Here is a 19,067-nt window from a genome sequence, read left to right as displayed (position 1 = left end):
TAACACCCCCTATCCATAGTTTTTTACATTTTCGATGCTGTCTAGCTTTCATTTACATTTTTAACAGGCGGGACACGGTCAAGGAGCTGTATGTAGGTCCATTATAATTTCTACACCGTTTCGAATTGGTTTTAATTATGTGGACACCTGCACATCTAACATCTCATTCCAAAATCAGGGCATTGATATGGAGTTGGTCCCCGTTTGCGGCTATAACAGCCTCCACTCTTCTGCGAAGGCTTTCCACTAGATGTTGGAAAATTGCTGCAGGAATTTGCTTCCATTCAGCCACAAGAGCATTAGTGAGGTCGAGCACTGATTTTGGACGATTAGGCTTGGCTCAGTCGGCTTTCCAATTCATCCCAAAGGTGTTTGATGGGGTTGAGGTCAGGGCTCTGTGCAGGCCAGTAAAGTTCTTCCACACCAATCTCAACAAACAATTTCTGTATGGACCTCACTTTGTGCACAGTGGCATTGTCATGCTGAAACAGTTGCCACAGCACAGAATCATCTAAAATGTCATTGTATGCTGTAGTGTTAAGATTTCCCTTCACTGGAACTAAGGGGCCTAGCCCAAACTACAAAAAACAGCCCCAGAACATTATTGGCACTCTGCATTGGGGCAGGTAGCATTCTCATGGCATCCGCCAAACCCAGATTTGTCCGACGGACTGCCAGATGGTGAAATGTGATTCATCACTCCAGAGAACACATTTCCACTGCTACAGAGTCCAATGGTGGAAAGCTTTACACGACTCCAGCCGAAGCTTGGCATTGCACATGGGGATCTTAGGCTTGTGAGCGGCCGTTCGGCCATGGAAACCCATTTCATGAAGCTCCTGACGAACAGTTATCGTGCTGGTGTTGCTTCCAGAGGCAGTTTTGAACTCTGTAGCAAGTGTTGCAACCGAAGATCGATGATTTGTACACGCTACCTGCTTCAGCACTCAGCAGCTGAGCCATTGTTGCTGCTAGACGTTTCCACTTCACAATAACAGCACTTATAGTTGACAGGGGCAGCTTTAGTTTAACAAACTGACTTGTTGTAAAGGCGGCATCCTATGACGGTGCCACGTTGAAAGTCACTGAGCTTTGCAGTAAGGCCATTCTACTGCAAACGTTTGTCTATGGTGATTGCATGGCTGTGGGCTCGATGTTATACACCTGTCAGCAACGGGTGTGGCTGAAATAGCCAAATCCATTAATTTGAAGGGGTGTCCACATACTTTTGTACATACAATGCCTTTGGAAAGTATTCAGACCTTGACTATTTCCCCATTTAGTTACTTTACAGCCTTATTCTAAAATGGATTAAATAGTTTTTTTTTGTCACCAATCTACACATAATGACATCTCTAGGAAGAGTCTTGGTGGTTCCAAACTTCTTCCATTTAAGAATGATTGAGGCCACTGTGTTCTTGGGGACCTTCAATGCTGCAGGAATTTCCCTGGATCTGTGCCTCGACACAATCCTGTCTGGGAGCTCTACGGACAATTCCTTTGACCTCATGACTTGTTTTTTTTTTGACAACTGTGAGACCTTGTATAGACAGGTGTATGCCTTTCCAAATCATGTCCAATCATTTGAATTTACCACAGTTGGACTCCAATCAAGTTGTAGAAACATCTCAAGGAAGATCAATGGAAACAGGATGCAACTCAGCTCAATTTAGAGTCTCATAGCAAAGGGTCTGAAACCTTATTTACATAAGTCATCTTTTTTTGTTTTTAATACATTTGCTAAAATTACAAGGTACTGTTTGTTGAAATTTGTTTTATTTAATACATTTTAGAATTATTCTGTGACGTAACAAAATGTTGAAAATCTCAAGGGCTCTGAATTCTTTCCGAATCACTGTATAGTGTATATTGAGTTAGTTTAACCCTAAAAAAAAGAAGATTTCTAAAACATATACAGTACCCTCAACCAGCTTCATGAGGTAGTCATCTGGAATGCATTTCAATTAACAGGTGTGCCTTGCTAAAAGTGAATTTGTGGAATTTATTTCCTTCTTAATGCGTTTGGGCCAATCAGTTGTGTTGTGACAAGGTTGGGGTGGTATACAGAAGAGAGCACTATTTGGTAAAAGACCAAGTCCATATTAGGGCGGCAGCGTAGCCTAGTGGTTAGAGTGTTGGACTAGTAACCGGAAGGTTGTGAGTTCAAAACCCCCGAGCTGACAGGGTACAAATCTGTCGTTCTGCCCCTGAACAGGCAGTTAACCCACTGTTCCTAGGCCGTCAAAATAAGAATGTGTTCTTAACTGACTTGCCTGGTTAAATAAAGGTAAATAAATATTATTGCAAGAACTGCTCAAATAAGCAAAGAGAAACAGTCCATCATTACTTTTAGACATGATGGTGAGTCACTATGGAACATTTCAAGAACTTTGAAAGTTTCTTCAAGTGCAGTTGCAAAAACCATGATGAAACTGGCTCTTATGAGGACAGTCACAGGAAAGGAAGACCCAGAGTTACCTCTGCGGTAGAAGATAACTTCATTAGAGTTACCAGACTCAGAAGATCCAATAACAGACACATCTCAACATCAACTGTTCAGAGGAGACTGTGAATCAGGCCTTCATGGTCGAATTGCTGCAGAGAAATCACTACTAAAGGACACCAATAAGAAGAGACTTGCTTGGGCCAAGAAACACGAGCAATGGACATTAGACAGGCGGAAATCTTTCCTTTGGTCTGATGAATCCAAATTTGACCACCCACGGGCAGGATTGGACCCCCTCGATGGCCGTATGTTTGACACCACTGCCGTAGATGGAGAACAAAATGTAAATGGGACTGGGAGACAAGCCTGAAGTGACACTTAATTGGAGTCATCGAGGAATTCTCTCACTCAGCTCCAGTCAACAGTATCCATCAAACTTTGTTCAAAGCCATCGCATCGCAGTTTCAGCAGCAGCTGTCTGTCTAGGGGTAGAAAACCAGAGGTCTATGCCTGAGGCCTGTTTTAAAATAGTACAAGTCATCCACTACTTCTGTCTCATAACAAAAGCAGGAAGGTGGAAGAGGAAGGTGGATGGCAGTGTCATGACACTATCCTCAAACTGACCTCTTCTTAGTCAGTCCATATAGAATTATATGCTACATGTTTCCTTTTTCCATGTGCCATTCCACAAATCCACCAACAGCATGACAGAAGCTAAAGACAGACAGCATCAGAGAGAGGGGGAGAGGAAGCCATGCGTTGATGGAAAGAAGAGGCAGAAAACAAGCCCAGTGAACAGCTGTCCTCCCTTTCCTTCACCACAGGATCATCCCAGGAGGAAGTCCCATGTGCTCGCTCTCCCAGATCCTGGTTTGTGGCTGACAGAGGAGACTGGCACTCTGCTCTCCCACACCCCACTCCGGCGGCTCTATGGGCCTCCTCCTCCTCTCCCTCTCCCCATGCTGCTAGGAGGTTGGGAGCGAGTGAGGGGAGAGATGTAGGGGGGAGCTACATGAAGGAGAGAGTCTCCCAGTCGGTTGTTGTCAGGCCTAGGCCACTATCGCTGGGACTTTGTTTACACACACATGCACAATCCAGAGGTTGAGAATTGTTAGTAGGGATGGAGCTTAGAATGAGAACAGAAAGAATTGCAGACAGAGCCAATTCCTAATGTATTTGACAATGTCCAAAACAGGAATCACACTCATCATCAGATAAAGAACACATGAAGGTGTGTGAGATTTATTTATTCATTTTTAGGTGGTTTATATTGACTCAACCAAGTCAACCAAAATGACAGGTTCCAAGATCCATTTTGGGTTGCTTAGCGCGGTACAGGGTGGATGCACTGTATATAATGCATGTAAACGGTTTAAACTCCACTGTTTGTATTCTGTCTCTAAATGTAGTCACTAGCAGCACCATATCAACAAGTACAATTCTGTGTACTTGGTGAAAAGGTGTTCTGAAGTTGCCCATGTATGCGCCGCCAAACAGTAGGGTGGACGTATTATAGCTATAATGTAACAGTGTGAGACTGCGTTAACGAACAAACCCATCGATATGTCAATACCACGTCAGCCGTATTGAATGTACCTATGGGAGTGCAGTCAAATTGTCGTGTTCCAAGGGACCGTCCGCTTCTAGCGATTCTACTTACATGGTCAGTACAGTGGTCATGTAGAGTGAACATGCTTGACACACTTCCGTGGTCTTCAGAAACAAGAGTAGAGACATGCTGTCCCTTGCCCGTTCAGCCTCTACAGATGTTGCCTTGCTTGGATACCAGCTGATTGGCTGGCTGTGGTGACAGCTGGACAGCTGTTCCTTCCCGGAGACGCAGTCACAGAACCATACCACAAAGGGAGGGAGGAGGGGGTAGAATGTTTCATATGTCTGTATGAAGTTCCCCGGACGAGGGAAGCTGTCAAAACATAGCAACGGATGTAGCAACGGTTTCTTGAGTCTGAAATTTCAAGAGAGATGGTACTAAACAGAAACCAGAGTGAGTGAAGCAGCACACAGTTGAGCGAACGCCAGACAGACGTGGATGAGACGCCCACTCCGCTCCTCAAAAAATAAGCAAATAAATCAAGATGTAATTCTACATCCAAATGTGTGCTTTATTAACGCAACACCAACCATACCACCCTGTACAATTTTAATTTGAACCCCAAGTATTCTGGTCTGTATTCAGGTTTTCCTGATTGAATATGTTCACATTTTAATTTGAACTTCTAATTCATATTTTACCTCTACATACAAGGGAAAAGGAGGAGAGGGAAGGGTGATTTCAGAAGCAGTGAAGATAATTGGCCAGGCATTAAAAATGAGGGTGGACTTTGGCACACATGTGTGACTGCTGGGACGAAAGCCTGTGTAAATTGCAGTCATGTTCAAATAATATGCCTTCATCCTGCCATTTAAATACAGAACGACCTACCATACCCACCTACCCCCGACTCAAAGTTACCTGCTCAATCAACAGAGCACAAATCTTAGGTTAAAAAGCTTGGATCCGTGCCAGTCATTTCTGCCAAAACTCACACAGCAGGCAATTCATTATTGCCACCAAGGGTCAGCAAGTCCTTCAACTCAATAAAAATGTTAATAAAACTAAGAGCTCACAAAAAGGAACGCTGATCCCCCCCTGGTCTCTGAATATGTGTGTGTGTGTGTGTGTGTGTGTGTGTGTGTGTGTGTGTGGTTGGGCGCCAAACTCCAACTGCTCACAGCCAAAGTAGATAATGCATCAGCGTATATGCTACAGCAGGTGGTTTGAATTTATTGGGAAAAGGAACACACACAAAAACACAGGTTGTTGAGTCAAACATTAGATCTCCAATTCCATATCCACCCCCACTCATCTAAATACATTTAAATACTATTAGGCAGATTTCACAGGATGGCAGTGGGTTTATAATTATACGTGACATCTTTGAGAGAAAAAAAAAGATTACTCTGGATGCCAGTCGGGGGGGGGGGGCTTAGCAACCAGTCATTATCTTCAGGAGTGGATTGAGGTGATCCATCCGTCGAACTCTGGTGGCTCGCCCATCTCCCCTGCCCACCATCTCGCTGCCTTCTCCCCGTCCGAATACAAACAGAGATAAAGAACTCCGCAATCGCTCTTGACACACAAATAGGTTAACACAATAAAGCCGGCTTTGACTGGCTCACTCGAGGGAGAAAAGCAATTCCAGCAGCCGGCAGGAGGCAATAAAACAGGCGCGAGGAGAGAGAAGTGGGTGTGTTTGTCCATATGTGTCCTGGCGCCATTGTTTCTATGTTCCTGACTGTACGCGAGTGAAAGCAGGCACGGAGAAGCCAAGGGGCCTCAGATCTTTAATATCGCAAGGATTTCTAACCGTGGGTTTAGCCTAGAAACATATACCAACTACCCCCCCCCCCATCCCACCCTCCTCGCATGCTCTCTCACAAATCTGTCTATAGCTTAAAAATTCAAACAGGTCAAAGTTAAATGACTTTTATCTGTGCATGCTTTCCATTCCGTGTCCCCGGTACTAGGACCGGCAGTAAAAGATTCAAATCTCCAGAGTTTTATTAAAACGTGTTGCGTTCACACTGAGCTGGGGGAAACAAAGAGGGGTGGCTTCTCCAATTACCATGCCGAACAGACATTCTTTTCACCAGTCAGTGGAAATTGTATTACCTTTACAGCAATGCCATCAGAATTGGGTAACGGACTCGATTTTGTTTTGTCACAGACGCTAACGGTCGCTGTGTCACCCCCGTGTAAGTAGTATCCATTTGCAACAATCAAGTCATGTAGCCATTGTCACACACTCCCAAAGCCAGGCTTCTGAACACATTACAATCCCTATCGTTTTGAATGATATAATATCTGAATTGGCTGAGCAAAATTGCAGTAGTAGCTTACTTCTATTTTGTTTAATTAGAATGCAGTCATTCAGAACTATGAGACATCTACAGCACAGGCCCCGAGGGCACAGGGTGACCTAGGCCATTCACATAGGGCCTCAAACCCCTGTGTAAAACTGCCAATATGTAAAGAACACTTGGCTCCCATAGCCAGAGTTACCTAATCATTAAGGAAATTAATTTTTAAAAATGGCAGACAAAAGTTCACCCCATTTAGGTCATATGACTATTCGCAATTTTTTACAATCATTGGCTCCGTTTATTCGTGCTGACAGCTCCAACAACCAGGTGATCAACCAATCAGCAGATGAAAAGACATGCAAAGTGCGGGCTACTGTCACCGGAGAATGACCGAAGCATAAAGACAAAGCGCTTTATCTTGCCCTCCCCACAAGGAATGGCAACTGACCAAAATCAAAACAGAGACGGAGATTAGGATGAGATGCAGTTCCTTGTTGCATTATAGTTTGATCTTTCTCAATAAACGAGGAGAATCAGATAGTTCCCGTTCCAGATTAAAGTACACCAGCATGGGAGGGAGGGGGGGGGGGGGGGGGAGATTAAATCAGATGCTCGCACGAGAAAAAAAACATTCAAAAACATCCCTTGCTGCTTCTGGCATGGAAACAACTGGCGATAAAGAGTTCAGGAGATAACACACAACAGCAAATCAAACGGCATCCAAGCCTCCACAACGAATCAAAAGCTTCCTTCATGCATAATTGTTGATGAGGCCACGACACACATAGGTTTCTGGAGGAATAAATGTCCCTAATCATATCCAAGGCCTCAACGCAATGCCGAGGTGTAAAGAACCCCTTTTGGCTCAAGCACACCCCCAGAAAGAAAATCATTGCTATATAATGCTTTGTAATGCACTGCTGAGGTTGAGGTGGCTTCAGTGAGCTTTTGAGTTGAGTTATCATTGTGCCGTGTCTCCATGGTCCCCCCGCTCACAATCCTTGAGATCAATGTCATCACCAGGGTGATTTGAGAGCAGCCAGCACTGTCACACATGACAAATCAATGTTACCACGAGGCAAGGCCAGAGAGGCATCGTTTTTAAAGGAGAACAAATTTGCAGTTGGAGAGCTTGTCAGATTTGTTTTATCCTCTCCCTCTTTGTTGGAAAGTTCTTTTGGCGGCAACACGTCCTTCCTTCACTTCAGCTCGATTGGTTATGAACCTAGCAATATTCTGTATTGCCGCCTCAGCAGCTGAGGTGATTTCATTCAGCCTATTAATCTTCGTTGTGCAAACCTGAAACGTATAGGATTCACATAACTATCCTTACTGGGGACAAGGATCTCTTGGGAGATTCCACCTTGTACCTTAAATTCATAACTGCGTTCTGTGGGTTAGGCTTCTGTATGAGCCTTTTTGAGAACTGGTTAGCTTATCACGGAGTAGGAATAGAGTGTCAACTGAGCCTGGTTCCGTACTGTTGGATGTGTTAGTTATGCTATTAGTTTCACTCTTGATCCTGATGAAAAGCCCACTGCCTGCCAATCCCTATGGGTTACAGTGGATGAACACTTGTTTGGGCACATCACCAACCTGTCCTTCACAGTCCAAGGCAAGGTAATCACGTCTTGAGATTACCTCAAGGCACAGACATATAATAAGGCTTTGGGAACAAAAGCAGCTCGCCAACACACGGCAGCCAGTGGAGACACTGCAGGGTGGCATACACAATCAAGAATCAAAAAAATGCTCTCTCTCTCTCTCTGCACTCTTAAATCCAAAAAGAGCCAATGTCTTCTGTTTCTCTCACCAGATTTCTAAAATAAAAATGAGTGGGTCCTAGGCCCGATTTCGAACAGGGAAACAAGGAGGGAGACGGCTGATATCAGTAGCCAAAAAAGACGGCGATATTGGGGGGTGATATAGACTTGATATAAACAGATGTGATGTGCTTCTACACCTGATGTGTAGATGTGCTTCTACACCTGATGTGTAGATGTGCTTCTACACCTGCATTGCTTGCCGTTTGGGGTTTCAGTCCATTTGATTTGATGTGGTACAAACTTTGGTAACAAATTCAAATGAAATAGAATTCCGTTGTTAGGACATGACTCATGTACATCGTTCTGGTCCAGCGTTAACCGTATCCTTTAACAACAATCATTTCAGCCTCATTAAAGACCCAAGGCATGTCGAAACCACATGCCTGGAATGTGGTAAACGGTAACATAGGATCGATCGTTCCTTAATCTTCACAAGCGGGCGAGACAAACCTCCTCCCTTTTTGTGTCCTTACATTGTTTGAAAACACAGTACGAACTAGCCACATCGACCGATCCATTTCCTCTTTAAGCCGTATTGTGCTAAGGCAGCAAGACCGGGGAAGAAATAGTGTCACTGAAGATACTATATAGAGCCACTTGAGACAGACAACACCCAGGCTCCATCCTTGCTAACACTACCAACCATATTTTGGATATGCATATAGCATATTACCTGTACCACAAAATGGCAAACGATACAGGGCGGCTTGTAACACAAACCAACGCTCACGGGAACATCTTTCCTTCATTCATATGTAAATTGTTAACACAAATAATTGTGCACAGTGTAGTCGGCGCAAATATATACAGTACACTAACTTCCCCGCACGAGGAACTCTTTGATCAATATCTATTGAGAAGCCGTTTGGATGCCCTTGAGAGAAGGTTCATGGACCTAACTCCCAAATGCCCATGTGTCACATTACATTTTTTTTGCCTAAATGTATTTCCTGGAAGGAAAGAAACAACTTAATATTGTCAGTGGTTGTGGAAGCTGTGCCACAGGATGAAGATAGGATCACTGCTTTTCATTCCCTTTACTTTCATATACAAAATAAATCAAAACACCTCTATCTGGAAAACAAATGTGCTATTGCGTTGCTGTAAATATATCACAAATAATTACGTTGGCACAGTAAGCTCATTTTATAGTGAAGATAAACCAAAGCAGAGGATTTAAATATATATATATCATACAAGGTATGTTTGCAGTGGCACTGCACATGTTGTGCTAGTGGGGTTTTGTTGCCTTTGGGTCTGCATTTAGACAATCAAACCATAGTGGGATATAAAAAAGATGAATACATAGAACAGGAAATTAAAGTTGAGCTATTCTAAAGATATTCATGAGCCAACCTTACTAATTCTCACATGGCTGCAGTTTACATAAGCAAGGAGTACAGTGCATTCACACCAAAGCTATCAATCATCTCCAAATAATATTTCAGTGTTGGAAATTGAAATAGTGCCTGGGCTTGTTTAGTATACCTTCTGTTTTAATATCTTACTCAAATGTAATCAGTCCTTCAACCACAATTCTGTGCACGTTAAGAAGGATACTTGTTGAAAGCTCAGCCAACGGCATCAGGTTTGTTCTGCTTTTTAGATGGTTTCGGGGAGGCAATTAATCAAAAACAAAGATGGACTTTGAAAGATATTGCACTAAGACGAGCCTTACTCAGCATAGTGTTGAGTTTACCTAGGATGGAAACGCCTTAACATTTTACTGCACAGGGCTAAAATCAGGGTCACACAGTGTTTCTTGGTTGTCTTAAAATATATCTACTTGGAAACAAAAGTATACACCTCAAACATGGTTAAGGGCTTAAAAAAATAGACACCTGTACCATGTCAGATATATAGCTAAAATGTATTAAAAAGTTTGAGTTTGCATCCCAATATTACACTTTATATACATTACGGAAGACTGAAATATAACAAAACCATTTGACATAGAAACACCTGACGTTCTGAGTTTATAAAATCCATGTTGATTCATTATGAAAAATATGAATAACATTCTACTCGTGTGACCACTAGAGTGCTTTGATCATTCGACCACAGCTAGAATCCTTAGTTTCTACATCCATTTTTGGACTTACTGTATAAATTAATGATATACAGTTCCTTCAGAAAGTATTCATAGCCCTCGACTACAGCCTGAAAATAATATTTTTTTCCTCACCCATCTACACATAACGTCCCATAATAAAATCAAAACATGTTTTTAGAAATGTGTGCAAATTTATTGAAAATTAAATACATAAATATCTCATTTACATAAGTATTCACACCCCCTAAGTCTATACGTTGCAGAATAACCTTTGGCAGCGATTACAGCTATGAGTCTTTCTGTGTAAATCTCTATTATTATAAGAGCTTTCCACACCGGGATTGTGCAACATTTGCCCAAGTTCTGTCAAATTAGTTGTTGATTATAGCTAGACAATCATTTTCCGGTCTTGCCATAGATTTTCAAGTAGATTTAAGACAAAACTATTACTTGGCCACTCAGGAACATTCACAGTCTTCTTGGTAAGCAACCCCAGTGGAGATTTGGCCTTGTGTTTTAGGTTATTGTCCTGCTGAAAGTTGCATTAATCTCCTGGTGTCTGGTGGAAAGCAGACTGAACCAAGTATTCCTCTAGGATTTTGCCTGTGCGTCACACCATTCCATTATTTTTTTTTATCCTGAAAAATTCTCCAGTCAATTACAAGCATACCCATAACATGGTGCAGCCATCACTATGCTTGAAACTATGGAAAGTAATGCCCAGTAAAGTGTTGTATTGGATTTGCCCCAAACATAACACTTTGTAATCATGACAAAAAGTGAATTGCTTTGCCACATTTTTTGCAGAATTACTTTAGTGCCTTGTTTCAAACATGATGCATGTTTTGGAATATTTTTATTATGCACAGGCTTTCATTAATTTCACTGTGAACTAGGTTAGTATTGTGGAGAAATCGTACAGATAATTGTGTGTGGGGTACACTCTTGGGGTACAAGAGGTTGTCTGTTCACACTGCTATGCTTTATCTTGGCCAGGTTGCAGTTGCAAATGAGAACTTGTTCTCAACTAGCCTACCTGGTTAAATAAAGGTGAAATAAATTTTAAAAAATTAAGTCATAAAAAAAAAAAATCATGCTAATCACTGACATTATGGGGTATCAATTAAATTCATTCAAAATTCTGGCTGTAACATACATTTTATTCTGATAGAGTCTCGGAATGTGAATACTTTCTGAAGGCACTGTATGCCAATTCATTCTTGAAGAATATAAATGCCTCAACCGCTTAGTTTAACTGTTGTACCGATTCAGAACCAAAAAAAGCTTTACTCTTAAATGTAAACAAAACACTGTATAGCCTCAAAACATGGTTCAAACTATACATGTAATAGCATTGATGGCCAGTGCATTAAGCCATAGTACTGTCTATGATTTTGAGTGTGGTTACATTTCTCCAGGCCAATCCATCAGCATTTTAGCCCAACAGGGGCAGGGAGATTTCTTTGTGATGGTTTCAATTAAGGATGAATAGAATTCATTTAAAAAAAAAATACATTTACAATTACAATAGAAACCTTGCGTTAGTTATTTTCTTTGTGGATTTAGAATCCTGTGAATGAGATTTCTACAGTAAAAACAATCAGCTGGGATAATTATTTTTGAAAAATATGTCAGGATACTTTATCAAAATCCCAATTCCTAAGTAAACACTTTAAGGTCACCATGTTAATTTGTCAGCCTTCAGAGCCAGTATGAGTCATGATATTTTGTTAAAAATAAAAAATAAAAATCCAAGAGGTAAATCACTGACCTAGCCTACATATTAGGCTGTCCTTCTAGCACCAGTAGCTAACCCCATCCTCCCCAGCTACCATCCCCAACCAATCATGTTGAGTTAAGTTAAGGATTATGCTGGGGAGACTATTTGTTTTCAGTGAAGAACAGCCGCAGCTCTAATATGAACACAATTTGCTCAGCGGGTCATAGACGCCGAGTGGAGGAAGTAAATGAGGCGGCTCTGCCCCCTCAGGTGAAGCCTCGGCCTCGTACATCACCCAATGTTTTATTCAATAGTAGCAAACAGGCGCCGTGCTATGCTATAGCAGGTGCCGCACATGGCTGGCGACTCTAGGAGCCTGGCCCTGGATGTAGAGGGGCCCCCATGTTAGATTATCAATGAGCAAGCGAGGGAAGGGAAACCTTCACTGTGCTCAACTGAAGGCTACTCCACTATCCAGCCACTGAAAAAATGCAGAGATTGCTTAAAGTATCTAAGGCCTGAAGTGGTATGTAAATGGATTATCCAGGAGTATTAGCTAGCCACAAACTCCAGGATATCCACATTGGGAAAATAACTATTTGCTTAAATTAGGGTTTGTGTCCCCCCCTCTGGTCTATGAAGATGAACGTGTGTGTGTGTGGTGTGTGTCAGATGAGGCTGGTGGGAGGAGCTATTAGGAGGACGGGGTCATTGTAATGGCTGGAATGGATTCAAACACTTGGAAACAACGCATTTGAGTCTATTCCATTGATTCAATTCCAAACATTGCAATGAACCTGTCCTCCTATAGCTCCTCCCACCAGCCGCCACTGGCGTGTGTGCGTGTCCTAATCCTAATGGTCCCCATGTTAAATCCTAAACAGATAAAAAATATAATATAAATATTTCCTGTCAGCACCTGCTGTTTACAACACGTTCTAATTAAGCAATAAGGCACAAGGGGGTGTGGTATATGGCCAATATACCACAGCTAAGGGCTGTTCTTGGTCATATACCACAAACCCCCAAGGTGCATGAATAAATGAATAAATTCATCAAAATAACATTAAAATTATTCAGACTTTCCAAATTGTTACGTTACAGACTTATTATACTTTTTAAATCTTTAAAAAAGTCATCCTTAATCTATACACAATACCCTCTAATGACAAAGCAAAAACAGGTTTAGACATTTTTACTAAAGTATTAACAATAACACGGAAATATCACATTTACTTAAGTATTCAGATAATTTACTCAGTACTTTGAAGCACCTTTGGCAAGGACTACAGCCTCGAGCCTTCTTGGGTATGAAGCTACAAGCTTGGTACACCTGTATTAGGGGAGTTTCTCACATCCCTCTCTGTCCATCCAGTCAAGCTGTTAGGTTGGACGGGGAGTGTTGCTGTACAGCTATTTTCAGGTCTCTCCAGAGATGTTCGGTCGGATTCAAGTCCGGGCTCTGGCAGGGCCACTCAAGGACATTCAGAGAGTTGTCCAAAAACCACTCCTGCATTGTCTTGGCTGTGTGCTTAGGGCTTTTTCCTGTTGGAAGGTGAACCTCGCCCCAGTCTGTGGTCCTGAGCACTCTGGATCAGGTTTTCATCAAGGATCTCTCTTTACTTTGCTCCGTTCATCTTTCCCTTGATCCTGACTAGTCTCCCAATCCCTACCACCACCATAATTCAATGGTGCCAGGTTTCCTCTAGACGTGACGCTTGGCATTCTGGCCAATGAGTTCAAATCCAATTTGTCACATACACGTTAGCAAATTTTATTGCGGGTGTAGCGAAATACTTGTGTTTCTAGCTCCAACAGTGCAGTAATATCTAACAATACATACAACCTCAAATTAAATGAACGGAATTAAGCTATATAGATAGAGAGATAGAGAGAGATTACGATGAGCAATGTTGGAGTGGCATTGACTAAATCTAATTGGAACATGATCTCAGTAATATATATAAATAAATAACACACCTGTTCTGAAAGGCCCCAGTGTCTGCAGCACCACTAAACAAGGCATAGCACCAAGCAAGTAGCACCATGAAGGCCAATGAGCTCTCCAAACAGGTGGGCCAAAGTTGTAGATAAGTACAGATCAAGGTTGGGTTATAAAAAAAATACAGTGCCTTGCGAAAGTATTCGGCCCCCTTGAACTTTGCGACCTTTCTTCCAATAAGACAATGATCCAAAACATAAAGCAAAATCTACAATGGAATGGTTCAAAAATAAACATATCCAGGTGTTAGAATGGCCAAGTCAAAGTCCAGACCTGAATCCAATCGAGAATCTGTGGAAAGAACTGAAAACTGCTGTTCAAATGCTCTCCATCCAACCTCATTGAGCTCGAGCTGTTTTGCAAGGAGGAATGGGAAAAAAATTCAGTCTCTCGATGTGCAAAACTGATAGAGACATACCCCAAGCGACTTACAGCTGTAATCGCAGCAAAAGGTGGCGCTACAAAGTATTAACTTAAGGGGGCTGAATAATTTTGCACGCCCATTTTTTCAGTTTTTGATTTGTTAAAAAAAGTTTGAAATATCCAATAAATGTTGTTCTACTTCATGATTGTGTCCCACTTGTTGTTGATTCTTCACAAAAAAATACAGTTTTATATCTTTATGTTTGAAGCCTGAAATGTGGCAAAAGGTCGCAAAGTTCAAGGGGGCCGAATACTTTCGCAAGGCACTGTATCTGAAGCTTTGAACATCCCACAGACCACCATTAAATCCATTATTTAAAAAATGGAAAGAATATGGCACCACAACAAACCTGCCAAGAGTGGGCCGCCCACCAAAATCCACAGACCAGGCAGGGAGGGTATTATTCAGAGAAGCAAGAAAGAGACCTAAGATAACCCTGAAGGAGCTGTAAAGCTCCACAGCGAAAATGGAAGTATCTGTCTATAGGGCGACTTTAAGCCGTACACTCCAGAGAGTTGGGCTTTACGGATGAGTGGCCAGAAAAAAAGACATTGCTTAAAGAAAATAAAATAAGCAAAACATTGTCTTTGCCAAACGTGCTCCCCAAACATATGGAAGAAGGTACTTTGGTCAGATAAGACTAAAATTGAGCTTTTTGGCCATCAAGGAAAACACTATGTCTGGCACAAACCCAACACCTCTCATCACCCTGAGAACACCATCCCCACAGTGAAGCATGGTGGTGGCAGTATCATGCTCTGGGGATGTTTTTCCATCGGCAGGGACTGGGAAATTGGTCAGAATTGAATGAATGATGGATGCGCTAAATACAGGGAAATTGAGGGAAATCTGTTTCAGTCTCCCAGAGCTTTGAGACTGGGACAGGGGTTCACCTTCCAGCAGGACAATGATCATAAGCATAATGCTAAAGCAACACTTCAGTGGTTTAAGGGGAAACATTTAACTGTCTTGGAATGGCCCAGTCAAAGCACAGACCCCAATTCAATTGAGAATCTGTGGTATGACTTAAATATTGCTATACACCAGCGGAACCCATCCAAATTGATGGAGCTGGAGCAGTTTTGCCTTGAATAATGGGCAAAAATCCCAGTGGCTAGATGTGCCAAGCTTATATAGACATACCCCAAGAGACTTGCAGCTGTAATTGCTGCAAAAGGTGTCTCTACAAAGTATTGACTTCACAAGAAGAAATATTTGGCATCGTCAAAGTGGTAAGCATGCTGTGTGAATCAAATTATACCAGGTTGTAAGGCCACAAAATAGGAAAAATGCCAAGGGGGTGAACACTTCTGCAAGCCACTGTCAAAGCGTTGCCATTTAGAAAGGAGGACTGGCTCGCATCCATAGATGCAAAAAAATGGGTCCATCTCAAACAACCCAGCTAACTGATAGAATGAATGGCCAGCATGCTTGGCTAGCATCTGTAGATGTATCGGGACTAGGCCTATATTTTTGTTGATGGATGAAATAGTAGCCTATGAATACATTTATCAAAATGTATTTAATACTTTGGCAAACCTACTCGGCCCCGCCTCAAAACCTATGACCGCAGCACAGCTGTTTAAACATAAATAATCATCATTAACAATTGCTTTAATCTGAAACATTAGGACGATTTCCGCATTTAGATTAGAGATAGTCAAACTGCGGATTTAGTCTTGGAAACTGTTCTTCGGCACATGTACTCTGGCATAGTTTCTACTTCATATCTACATCGAATGGGACAGTGGTAGGCCTACCGGTAACACTAGGCATAATAGTTTCTACTTCATATCTACATCGAATGGGACAGTGGTAGGCCTACCGGTAACACTAGGCATAGGCTACAAGGACCATCTGAAAAAGTTCTGAGGAATTAAATCACTGGTGCTGCTCTTTCATTTGAGGAAGAGAACATCGGAGAGCTCTGATCAACATCAGTGTATGACATGAACTATTTACAGAAACGCAGCGCCAGTTACACTTATGGGGAAATCATTCATTTCCTTTGAAACTATATTTACCCACGGCTGATTTAAAATTATATGACGCATGGAGGCATACAGAAAGGAATTTCACACCCTAATTCTGAGCCTGCTGTGCCAGTGCCTTGCATAGCCCACTTCCCGGCAATATACTTAATTGCTCCCAATCCTTGAAATACCAAATACTACACATCAAAGCAGATCCTAAAGCCATTCAGTAACTGACATCGATTTTTACAACGCTTCCTTTATTGTACGTTAGACTATGCATGAACACAAAGGTTTTCTAGCCTATCCTATCCCAGAATCCTATCAACATATGTGCACCATAGACCGAGCATTTGACATCCTCATTCTATTTTCTTACAACACTAGCCATCAATTGTTATACACTGTGCTGTCCTTCACTCCATCCATCAATTATGATATGCGGACATGTCGCCAAATGACCCAAGCTGCCATTAATTAGGCTGCAACAAAATCAGAAATTTACGCAAGCATTGAATTTATTACTAGACCGATATCGTTTTGGCAGGTGAAGTTAGAAAAGGGGAACATATTTACCATAAATTGTTTCGTATTGCAGACTAGAATCCCATGCAGGTTAACTGGCGCTGAGCAGTCTGCTTCAGAGCGTTGCCGTCCAGAGAGTAATCAAAAACGTTTCACCCCACTCTCCAAAACCACAAAACCACTCGTCGTTGATCAGCAATACAGTTTATTCTGCCCTTTTCAGTGCCATGAACATTCAGAGAGTGAATCGGATTCCAAACCGGAAAACCAAATAGTTAAGATAATTGCTCTTTCTGTCAAGGAACAATATTTGAACTGATACGTTTCGTTTCCTGGACTGGACGACGGCGTATTAAAATAACAGGTCGGCAAATCCAGGAGCGTTGCGTGTCAATCTCTCCAGTTAAACCGTGGTTTCACCTAACGCATAGCATAGTCAACCTTTCGCCCTCCGAAACAAAGTAGCCTGTCAAAAATTATCCGCTTTAGTGTTCTTTCTTCTCCTCGTTTCCTGGATAATATCTCCAAAAAGCCTGGTCACAAAACAGAATTGTCAATCCAAAAGAATTGATATAGTTTAGGCTATAGGCAAAGTGTTTCCCCTATTTAGTCTAATCAATCTGGATTTGTCAAGTAGACAAAATGTTTCAACGTAGTCTATGGCACCGAGTAACCGGACAGATTCCAAAGCTTGGCTTTGAAACAAATGCAGTTGTTGGAAATAAATGAATAGGCGCAATTAAATCCTGGCGATGAAGCTCTTTTCGTCTTAAACACTTTCTCTGCCTATCAGAAACCTCTGTCCTCCCGGTTACAGACTCGGATTTCCAATTGAGGTGACAAAACAAGATCTAAACATTCCTCTGCGTTGTTCATTTCTTTCATATAAATACCAAGCAATATCGATAATGTTAGTCTGTTTTAGGCAGCTCACTGCGCTTCGAGATGCGGTCCTCTCCGTATGCCGAGCTGCCCAAACTGACAATAACCGGAACGATGCAGACTCTCCCAGCTCTTCAGACCGCCCACCAACCAATCATTGCACTGTGAGGGAATTGAAACGTTTGCACGGGTTAGCCTATCATTGATAATTGAGGATTGTTACCACGGTGACGCTGTCAGCGTCCAGGCGTCTTTATTGAAACCACGTTGTTTATTCGCGGAAAATCTATCCAATTTAATGAAATTAGTAGACTAGTTGCCTAGAATGCAGATATTCAGTCTAGGCGCCTCGTTTGCACATTGTAAATAAGAAACGTGAATCCGTTTATTACAGGTCCTATAATAAACGGAATACAAGGGTTGACCATTCTCTCTTCATGATAGGCATAACAAAGCCCTGATAAGGGTCTCCTAATTTACGAAGGAGAAGCCATATAGAGTAAATGTAGGTATATCGTGTGCTTTAAACTTTTATTACATTTAGCCTTATATATGTAACAGACTGTCTCATGGTTTTCACAATTTTTCAAACAACTGCTAGAGCCTGCTGCTGTGAGCACTAAATAGGCACAGCCTGGCAACATGGGAGAGACCAACCCAGCCCAGAATTAAAAACCGTCTGTTAAACTTTTCCCATTTTTAAAAATACTTTAATTAAGACATACATTACATGTAGCATCCACAATAAATATGTAAATTAAATAACTTACTCTGTCCACTTGAATTTGAACCCAACATCTTCTAGTCTATCCATCATTGGAATTCTGCTTGCAAAAATGCATTCCACACTTAGGAAACTATCACAATGAATACAGGGAGCTACATGGAGTTTGCGGTGAGTGACGTGAGGGCATCTCCACAAGCACTCTGTCCAGCCCGGACGCCTGGCACACACATACAGACCCTGCTGGAACACACAAAAGCAGTACAAGGCAATCACATCATGGCCTCTCATAATAAGCTGACGCTGGGAAGTGGGTGATGCAGCCCTCAGCTTATGCCAGTGCCGATAAGAGCCTGAAAGTATTACCTCGCTGTGGCAGCCCGCTCTTCCAGAAATCCATCCTGAGCCAGGTCATCAATTCTGCCCTATCTGATTGCTCACCAATCCCCTCTTGCACTGGCAGTTCCATGCTATGTTACTGGCTGTCCTGGCCCTTCCCTTGAAAATACTCTGTATGACTTGCACTTTCATGCTATTCTCAGTGGGCTAAAAAAAAGTCACATCTCTTTGGAGAATACATACAGTATGTGGTCTTTTATGTGGTCTGAGACACTGGACACTACTCTCT

At 42.1% G+C, this 19,067-nt stretch overlaps 1 protein-coding gene across 1 annotated transcript in view; it reads right to left on the bottom strand.

Annotated features, from left to right (window-relative positions):
• The window catches only part of fam222a (family with sequence similarity 222 member A), an 81,988-nt gene extending 64,177 nt beyond the window's left edge, over nucleotides 1–17,811 (bottom strand). The window contains exon 1 of the mRNA XM_046350140.1: nucleotides 16,885–17,811. The gene's annotated coding sequence lies outside the window, so the exon portion shown is untranslated. The remainder of the gene's footprint in view (nucleotides 1–16,884) is intronic.
• Nucleotides 17,812–19,067: the final 1,256 nt, after the last annotated feature.

This window comes from Oncorhynchus gorbuscha, linkage group LG05, assembly GCF_021184085.1.
Source record: "Oncorhynchus gorbuscha isolate QuinsamMale2020 ecotype Even-year linkage group LG05, OgorEven_v1.0, whole genome shotgun sequence".
NCBI lineage: Eukaryota > Metazoa > Chordata > Actinopteri > Salmoniformes > Salmonidae > Oncorhynchus > Oncorhynchus gorbuscha.
Note: the sequence above shows the minus strand (reverse complement) of the source record. Positions and strands in the feature narration are given on the sequence as shown.